Genomic DNA, 8373 nt, shown 5'->3' with positions numbered 1-8373 from the left:
GCCTCCTTCGGATCTGTGTCTCCCTTTCTCTGCTCCTCCCCAACTCGTGCTCTGTCTCTTTCTCAAAAATAAATAAACATTTTTTTAAAACCCTAAAAATAGAACTACCCTATGACTCAGCAATTGTATTACTCAATATTTACCTAAAGGATACAACAATATAGATTAGAAATATAGATGTTTATAGCAGAGTTATCAACAATAGCGAAGCAATGGAAAGAGCCCAAATGTCCATCAACTGATGAATAGATAAAGAATGGATAAATTACATATCCATATATTTATATAAATTTATACACACACACTCTCTCTCTCTCGCTCTCTCTCTCTCTCTCACACACACACACACACACACAATGTAATATGACTCAGCCATCAAAAGGAGTCAAATCTTGCCATTTACAATGATGTGGATGGAGCTAAAATGTATTATGTTAAGTTAGATAAGTCAGCCAGAGAAAGACAAATACCATATAATTTCATTCATATGTGGAATTTAAGAAACAAAACAGATGAACATAGGGGAAGTGGGGGGAAAAAGAGGGAGGCAAACCATAAGAGACTCTTTAGAGAACAAAATGCGGGTTGATGCTGGAGAGTTGGGTTTGGGAGGGGCTAAGTGGATGAAGGTATATTAAGGAGGACACTTGTTGGAATGAGCACTGGGTTATATTTAAGTTATGAATCACTAAATTCTACTCCTGAAACCAGTGTTACACTATATGTTAACTAACTAGAATTTAAACAAAAACTTTAATTTTTTTTTTAATGTTTTTTTAATTTATTTCTAGGAGAGAGAGAGACAGCGTGAGCAGGGGAGGGTCAGAGAGAGAGGGGGTCACAGACTGAAACAGGCTCCAGGCTCTGAGCTGGCAGTCAGCACAGAGCCCGACGCGGGGCCCGAACCCACGAACCGCGAGATCATGACCTAAGTGAAAGTCGGACGCTTAACCGACTAAGCCACCCAGGCGCCCCACAAAAACTTTAAAATAAAGGCAGAAAACAAAGGCTAAGAGAATACCAAAAGGTTGTTACAGTATACCTTTGTTGTTTACTCAAAGTAATACTTGTTTCATCCTCAGCACATCCACATATCCTTCCCTACCCCACCTCCCTTTCCTCTCTCAGGTCTGGCTGTCTCTTTGCCTGAGTAGAATCATTTTGTGCTTAACATAATAGTCATTTGAGTCTGGGAGGGAGGAATTTGGGAGTTTTTGAAAATAATTCTATGGGCGCATGGATAAGTAGTGATGACATTCAACCATTAGTCCATTTAAGGCGGCTCCACAAGGCAGGTCATTCTCTGTTCCTTGGCACCATTAATTAAATTAGAAAGCGACGTTGTTTGTGAATGAAGAATTCTCCCAGAAACTTTGAAAGGCTTATTCCTCATTGCATTTGTTGCATAAAGGCAAATTTATGCATGTGAGAGAAGTATGCACCATTCCTGATGCAACTTCCTTGAAAAAATTTTTAAGTTGTAAACTGTTAATATTGTTTTTCAGATCCAATCTTCCATGCCTCTGGAGCCCCCTAGTTCTTTCCCCTGTGCGCACTGACCTTCGCTGTCTGTAATTGACAGAATTGCCTGTTTGGTCAGTCACGTTTACTTCAGCTGAAATCTGCTATCCCTGGATCTCTCTGCTTTCTCTGTAGCCCTCTATAGCGGTGCCTGTTTGTCCCCCTTGATCTTTCACAATACAGGACCTATAAGTGGGATGAATATCCAACTTGCCTCTAATTGCATCTGGACTCTGCCACTGCTGGTTCTCCTTTTATTGTTTGGTTGGTTGGCTAAGGGCATGTAATCTGTCTACAGCACCTATTCCACCTGCACAGTGTTTCATCAACGTGTTTAGCAGTTGCCCCTCATATTTTTCTCTCCCCTCTCCTTTCCGGTACAGATTTCATGGTCTTTCAGAATAAACATGCGTTTATGAACACCTACAATTCCCTGTATCCCTCTTTCTCAATTGTATTCTCTTAGCGAGATCCTAACCCTCAGTGCTTCTCGATTTCTACTTACACTGCCAAATATCTGAGCAGGTGATGACTTTGCTGACTGATACCATTTACATTTCTACCCACAGATCTCAACTGGATCTTTAGCTATCTTTCTGATGATCTCCTGCTCTCTGAGGACAATTTTATATCTTCTAACTCCCTCTCTGACTCATTTTTATAGAAAAATAGTCATTTTATTCTATATTCCATGTCCCTTTCTCTACTTCTTCCTCACTGTTCCTTTCCTAGATCTGCTTCTGAACCTGTCTCCCCTCCTGTTGTAATGAATGGAATTCTCTTTGTCCCCAAGTACAGCTATCATTAATACATTGTTCCAGGCTGTCATACTCATTCACAGAAAGCTTTGGACTCTCATTCTTTACTCCTTTTTCACTCACATCACAATACAGTCATACAAAACTACCTCTCATATTTAGAAATAACCCATCTTAAACCCTGTGACTTCTTTCACCTGCTACCCCCTTTCTCTGTTTTGATTTATGAAAAAATTTTGAAAATGTTTTCAGTACCTGTTATTTAGGCTCATTTCTCTTCTTTCATTTCTCAGTGCTCTCCAGACATGTTCTGGCTTTCCCCATCCTACTGAAACTACTTTTGACAAGGCTAACAAATTAGTTTTTTAAAAGGAAGTCTTTCCGATGGTCTTTGGGAACAGTCTTTATTTTTCATTATTTGAAAAGGAAACATCAGGGTATTAAAAATTAATATTTCACTTGACCTATTGAAGGCAAAATAAATATGGGTACCTGGTGCTGATTCATTTTATGCCTTGAGTTTGGTGGTAACAATTCAGAGAGGACCATAGTGTACAATGTAAAAGTTTCCTATCAATGACAATTTGTAGACTGCAGGTTTTTTGGGGGGAGGGTCTTTGTTTTTGTTTTTTGAGAAAGAGAGCATGCACAAACAAGTGAGGGTAAGAGGAAGAAGACAAAGAGATAAATTAAAAAGCAGGCCTCCATGCTGGGACCCCTGGAGCCCGACCCAGGGTTTGATCTCAAGGCCATGGGATCATGACTTTAGCTGAAATCAAGAGTCCAAGATTCAGACACTCAACCAATTGAGCCACCTAGGTGTCCATTGTAGGCAGGAATTTCTAAGTTTCAGTTTTATTTGTAATTTGTAAAACCTATTTATTTATTACTGGATTGTTTCATTTTTAATTTTAGCAATACTCTATTTTGCAGAAGTTATATATTGCCAAATAAGATGCTTTATTTAACTTTTATCCAGACTAGAAGATTTTATAAACTGAGAGATGTTTCTTGAATCACGAAATTATAAGCATCTATAACCTTTAGACATAACATTCTGACTTTTAGTCTTTTTAGTTTTCACTAAATCTTGCAAATATAATTTTAATATCTTGATGAGTATTAATATATGATTTATTAGTTCAGTTCAGTATGGGCTTCCCCTCCCGCCCGCCGTAGTCAGGCTCCGTGCATCCACTGGATTTGGGCAGTTTGACTATTTCCAGTGGAAAATGTAATCCAGTATGACCCTTATCCAAACTTTAAATAACTGTCTATTTTAAAAAGGTTTTAGGAATAGGTGGAGCTGAAGAAATATCCTGAAGCACTGTGTGTGTGTTTGTGTGTGTGCATATACATTTGTATAAATAACTTATTTCCCAGTTGATTTTAATGTTTTGTTCTATATTTTTTGTATTGATGGCTGCTCAGCAATTCTTAATCTTCATGTTAAGATTCCTCTTTTGTGAATGACATCTGTGAGTTTTTATTTAAAATATGAAATGCTCTTGGGGCCCCTCAGTGGCTCAGGTCTTGATCTCAATTTGTGAGTTCCAGGCCCATGTCGGGCTCTGTGCTGCTGGCTTGGAGGGAGCCTGGAGTCTGCTTTGGATTCTGTGTCTTCTCTCTCTGTTCCTCCCCTGTTCATGTTTTGTCTCTCTCAAAAATAAATAAAAATTAATTTTTTAAAAAAATATCAACTGCTTTGATATTTCAGTACATTTTTATTATGTCATTTATAATTTTATATATATTTTGAATTTTTTGATTTTTAAACTAAGCCATTTATAACTGCCAACTTAAGTTTTGACCAAAATAACCTGGGTATAGAACTCATGTAATTGAGTTGCAGTTTAAGTGTGTGTGAAAATTATTGGAAACTCATGTTACATTTGATACTATTTTTCTTGTGCATTATTATGGAAGCTTTATACAGCTTTGGTTTTTCAGTTGATTATAATAATCATATACTCATGTTTTTCATTGCTAACATTTGGAGAATGTAAGCTTTTATTAAGTCAATTATTTTGTTCTTTTACCACGATTTCCATATATATTTTAAGTTGCTTTTGTTTAATGTACTAGGTCCATCTTGAATTTTCCTATACCCCAAATTTCTCACAGCCCTAGTTCCTTTTATTGGTTATTAATATACACATTTTGATCTATGGATTAGATATGTATATTATATAATTTCCTATGAGCACTGGGTATAATTTAGGTAACACAGAAACTTCTAACAAATTTGTGACAGAACAGAGAAATTACATCTTTGTTGTTTGTTTTGACAGTGTGAGCACATGTTGATATATTTAATTTATCTGAATTTTACCAAGTGCTTTTATACTTTTATATCTTCTTTTCTGAATAGACTCATCTCTTTTTTGTGCACTCATTTTCATCTGTGTTATATACATCGTCACATATGACACAAAGTAATACTGTAACAACAAACATACTGCAAGATAAATAACACAAAATACTTAAAATTTTAGAAACAATTTTCTACCACACAATTGAACTTTGCTTAAGCTAGATGAAATAATGTCACTTATGAACAATCATATACCATAAGTTTTTAAAGTTCAGGAAAGATAATCATGTATGTAAAAACCCACAGGCAAAATACACTTGGGAATCATCTAATAACCAAACTACACAGTCTTTTAAACATTTTGTCTGCTCTACTGACTTGGAATTATTTTTGTAGTACATATACCTATATGATATACATTAAGCTATTAGTGTAATGTAATTACCATGTATATGGTGAAAATAGTGCCTTTAAGCAGTGTTTGTAGCAATGCAAATTAGTAAAATATTTGTCATAGACAATTAAGAAAATATATCAAATCCTTAAACTTTGACTCATTAATTTTATTAATGTATATATATTTTTTCATGGGGTAAAAGTGAAACAGTAAGTTGACTTCCATTTTGTGGTTGTGTTGTAGAATGTATTCTCCTGGCCTCAAAAGCAGGCATGGGAGCAAGTTAATGTGAATCATAAAACTTTACTTTTACTGGTTTTGCCAGTTGGCCTAAGAGATGGACACCTGCCCCAAGACAAAGGTCAAAAGAGGTTTTCATATCAAAATAAACACAGGAAATTTATTTCTGTTTTGTGCAATGAGTTCTGAAGATGGGAGTCTGTAGTTCCTGCCACGTGGAAATCATGGGAATAGGAAGTCTGAGAGGTGAAATCCAAAACAGAGCAAGAAGCAGAGAGAAAAGACCAGGGGACAGAGAAAATAACAAAACAGACAGAAAAGTCTGACAGTGTTTTGTCACTGACTCAGTTTCATTGTGTTCTTTCTGTACATAATAATATACTTTGTACATTAACCAATAAATTCTCATTTTTATAAAAGTCAGTTCAGATTGGGTTCATGTTTTCGTATAGCTAGAATACCCTGACTAATGCAAGCTTTATAAGGACCGTATGATAATATTACAACTACTTATAATGCAACATTAAATACAAAAATCAAAAATGTCTTACCTTGAACATTATTGTAGGTGGCATAAAAGAGACAATTAAAAAGTATATACTTAAGCCTAAAAAGAAGGAAACATAACCAAAATATGAAAAACAGCTATATTTGGGTGTTGAGGTTAAAGGGAATAATTTTTTTTGAGATTTTAAAATTTTCTGTCTTATATTTTAAAGACTATTTTAAACTTAGTTGAAAAATGAACTAATGAGTAGAAACAATATGAAGCTTTAAAAATTATAGTGTTTAGTTTAATAAAGATATTTCCTAAAGCAGTGATACAGAAGGGAATTACCTGGAGGTCACAAACACACGGGCTCCATCTGAATCCTGCCAAGTCAGAAATACTGGAAAAAGGGCCCAAGGATTCATATTCCTTCCCAGTGTCCAGGGTGAGAATGTTTGGGACTAGAACCCACGTGGTATAAGGTGAAGGTTGGGAGTGTTGGTTGGGTATTAGACAGACCTGGATTTGAACTTTGATTCTGCCATTAGTAACTGTAACTATACAACTTTGAAGTTATTTTTTCCCTCTAAGCTTTAACTTTTTTTATTTCTAAGATGAGATTAACTATTTTCATCGTGACGGTGTATTAAGCAATGTTTGTATGGCAGGTAATACAATAATTAGACATGATGTTAGCACTCAAAATAATAAAATCTTATTCAAAAGCATAGAATACATAAATAAAAATGTTTAAAGGAAATAAAAAGAAACCCCACCACCATTATGATCAATATTCATTTAGCCTAGCATGATGGTAAGGCAATTCAACAGAAAAAAATTAAATTGCCTAAATTTATACAAAGATTTCAGATTTAGCATGGGGAAATCTTTTCTGTCATCTTCTGCTCTTGAGACCATAAATGCAAATGGCACCATTTTCTGTCAAAAATCACTTCCACTTTTTTTCTTTTTAATTTTATTAGAAAAGGAATTGAATTTCAAGAGTCACTGGTGCTATACTAGTTTCAAAAATAAAAGCAGAGCAACAAAAGCCACCTCCAGTGTTCGTCAAAAGGAAAAAAGCAGGGGATATTACTAAGGTTGTATTACCAGACATTTACTTGCATCCCAGGTGCTTGGGTCAGGCTTTATCCCCGTGAGAGGCGGTAGCAAAACTGAGTTCACAGAACTACAAGCAAGTTGCTTAGTGCAGTCAGGTAGTTCAACCCACAATCTGAATTCCAGCCAGCCCTTTAACTGGCAGGAAAATTAAAATAACAGGCAAACAAACTTTTGTGAAGTCACCACAGGGAAATCTAAACTAGGGTTTTGTATCCTGGAGCTTTTACAGGTGACAGATCAATAAAGTGTGTTAATATCTGGTATGAAAAAAACTAGAAGATACTTATAACAATTTAAATATAAGATGCTGGAATATATTTCCTTTTTAAAAACACATTATTTATTTGCTCCTCAACTCTTATTTTATGATTCTTCCCTCAGGAAGAAATAATGCAATTTTCATAATTATTTTATTTTATTTTATTTTATTTTATTTTATTTTATTTTTTTAGAGAGAGACAGACAGACAGACAGACAGTGTGAGCAGGGGAGAGTCAGAGAGAGAGGGAGACACAGAATCTGAACCAGGCTCCAGGCCCTGAGCTGTCAGCACAGAGCCTGATTTGGGGCTTGAACCCACAAACCGTGAGATCATGACCTGAGCCGAAGTCGGATGCTTAACCAACTGAGCCACCCAGGTGCCCCTTCATAATTATTTTAAATGTATTTTTAAACAGATAAATGAGCTGTATGATAATATATTTCTGGCTGTTATTTCTAAGATGGATTTCGGGGGGCATGAAATTGGAGTCAGGGATATTAATTTGAAAGCTATTACAGTAGTTTTGATAGTCTTTGTATGGGTGTGTATGTGGATTTTTCTTTACTGAAAATATATTTTATGGAAGCCAAATAAAATACATGGAGGACAGAGGGCACTATGTAATTAAATGATTGATTTATTTGTATTAATTAGTTATTCTTAGTTCATCGGGGCAGGGATAAGGGATATGTGTCAGTTTTGTTGGCTTGTTGTTTTTCCCGCTGCTCTGCTATCAACAGCGAAGGTACTCAGTAATATGTGTGGGGCATTTGACATAGGAGATCAATAAGATAATGTACACAGTGGCAGAGTGAGGATACCTCTGTTCTTATTTTATCCGAAATAACGCTGAGAACAAGAGAATAACAAAAAACAAATTAACAGATACCTGAACATTTCAGATCACAAAAGTCATAAACGGTTAGGAAGGAGTGCCATGGGAAGAAAGGATCTGGGGCGGGGGGGTGGGGGAGTTGCCTGAAGGCACTGAAGAGGATCACTCTTGCAGCAGAATGCAGCAAAAGCTAAGATGGGAGGGGCCCAGATAGTAATACTTTGTAACAAATGATTGAAATTCACAGCTTGCTACAAAGACTCCTCTAATTAAAAGTAAACAATTTTGCAAAAGGAATAACTATATGAAGGTATTATAAAGAGCATGGGTAGGTTGCGGGGAAGTTAGAGAAAAGGAGGAATGGATCCAGAAAGCAAAAGGCAAAGAGAGAACATACTTCAGAAAATGTTGCCATGGATGGATGACTGTTGGAA

Source organism: Hyaena hyaena, unplaced genomic scaffold, assembly GCF_003009895.1.
Source record: "Hyaena hyaena isolate Hyena2069 unplaced genomic scaffold, ASM300989v1 scaffold_223, whole genome shotgun sequence".
Lineage (NCBI taxonomy): Eukaryota > Metazoa > Chordata > Mammalia > Carnivora > Hyaenidae > Hyaena > Hyaena hyaena.
This window is presented reverse-complemented; position numbering follows the sequence as displayed.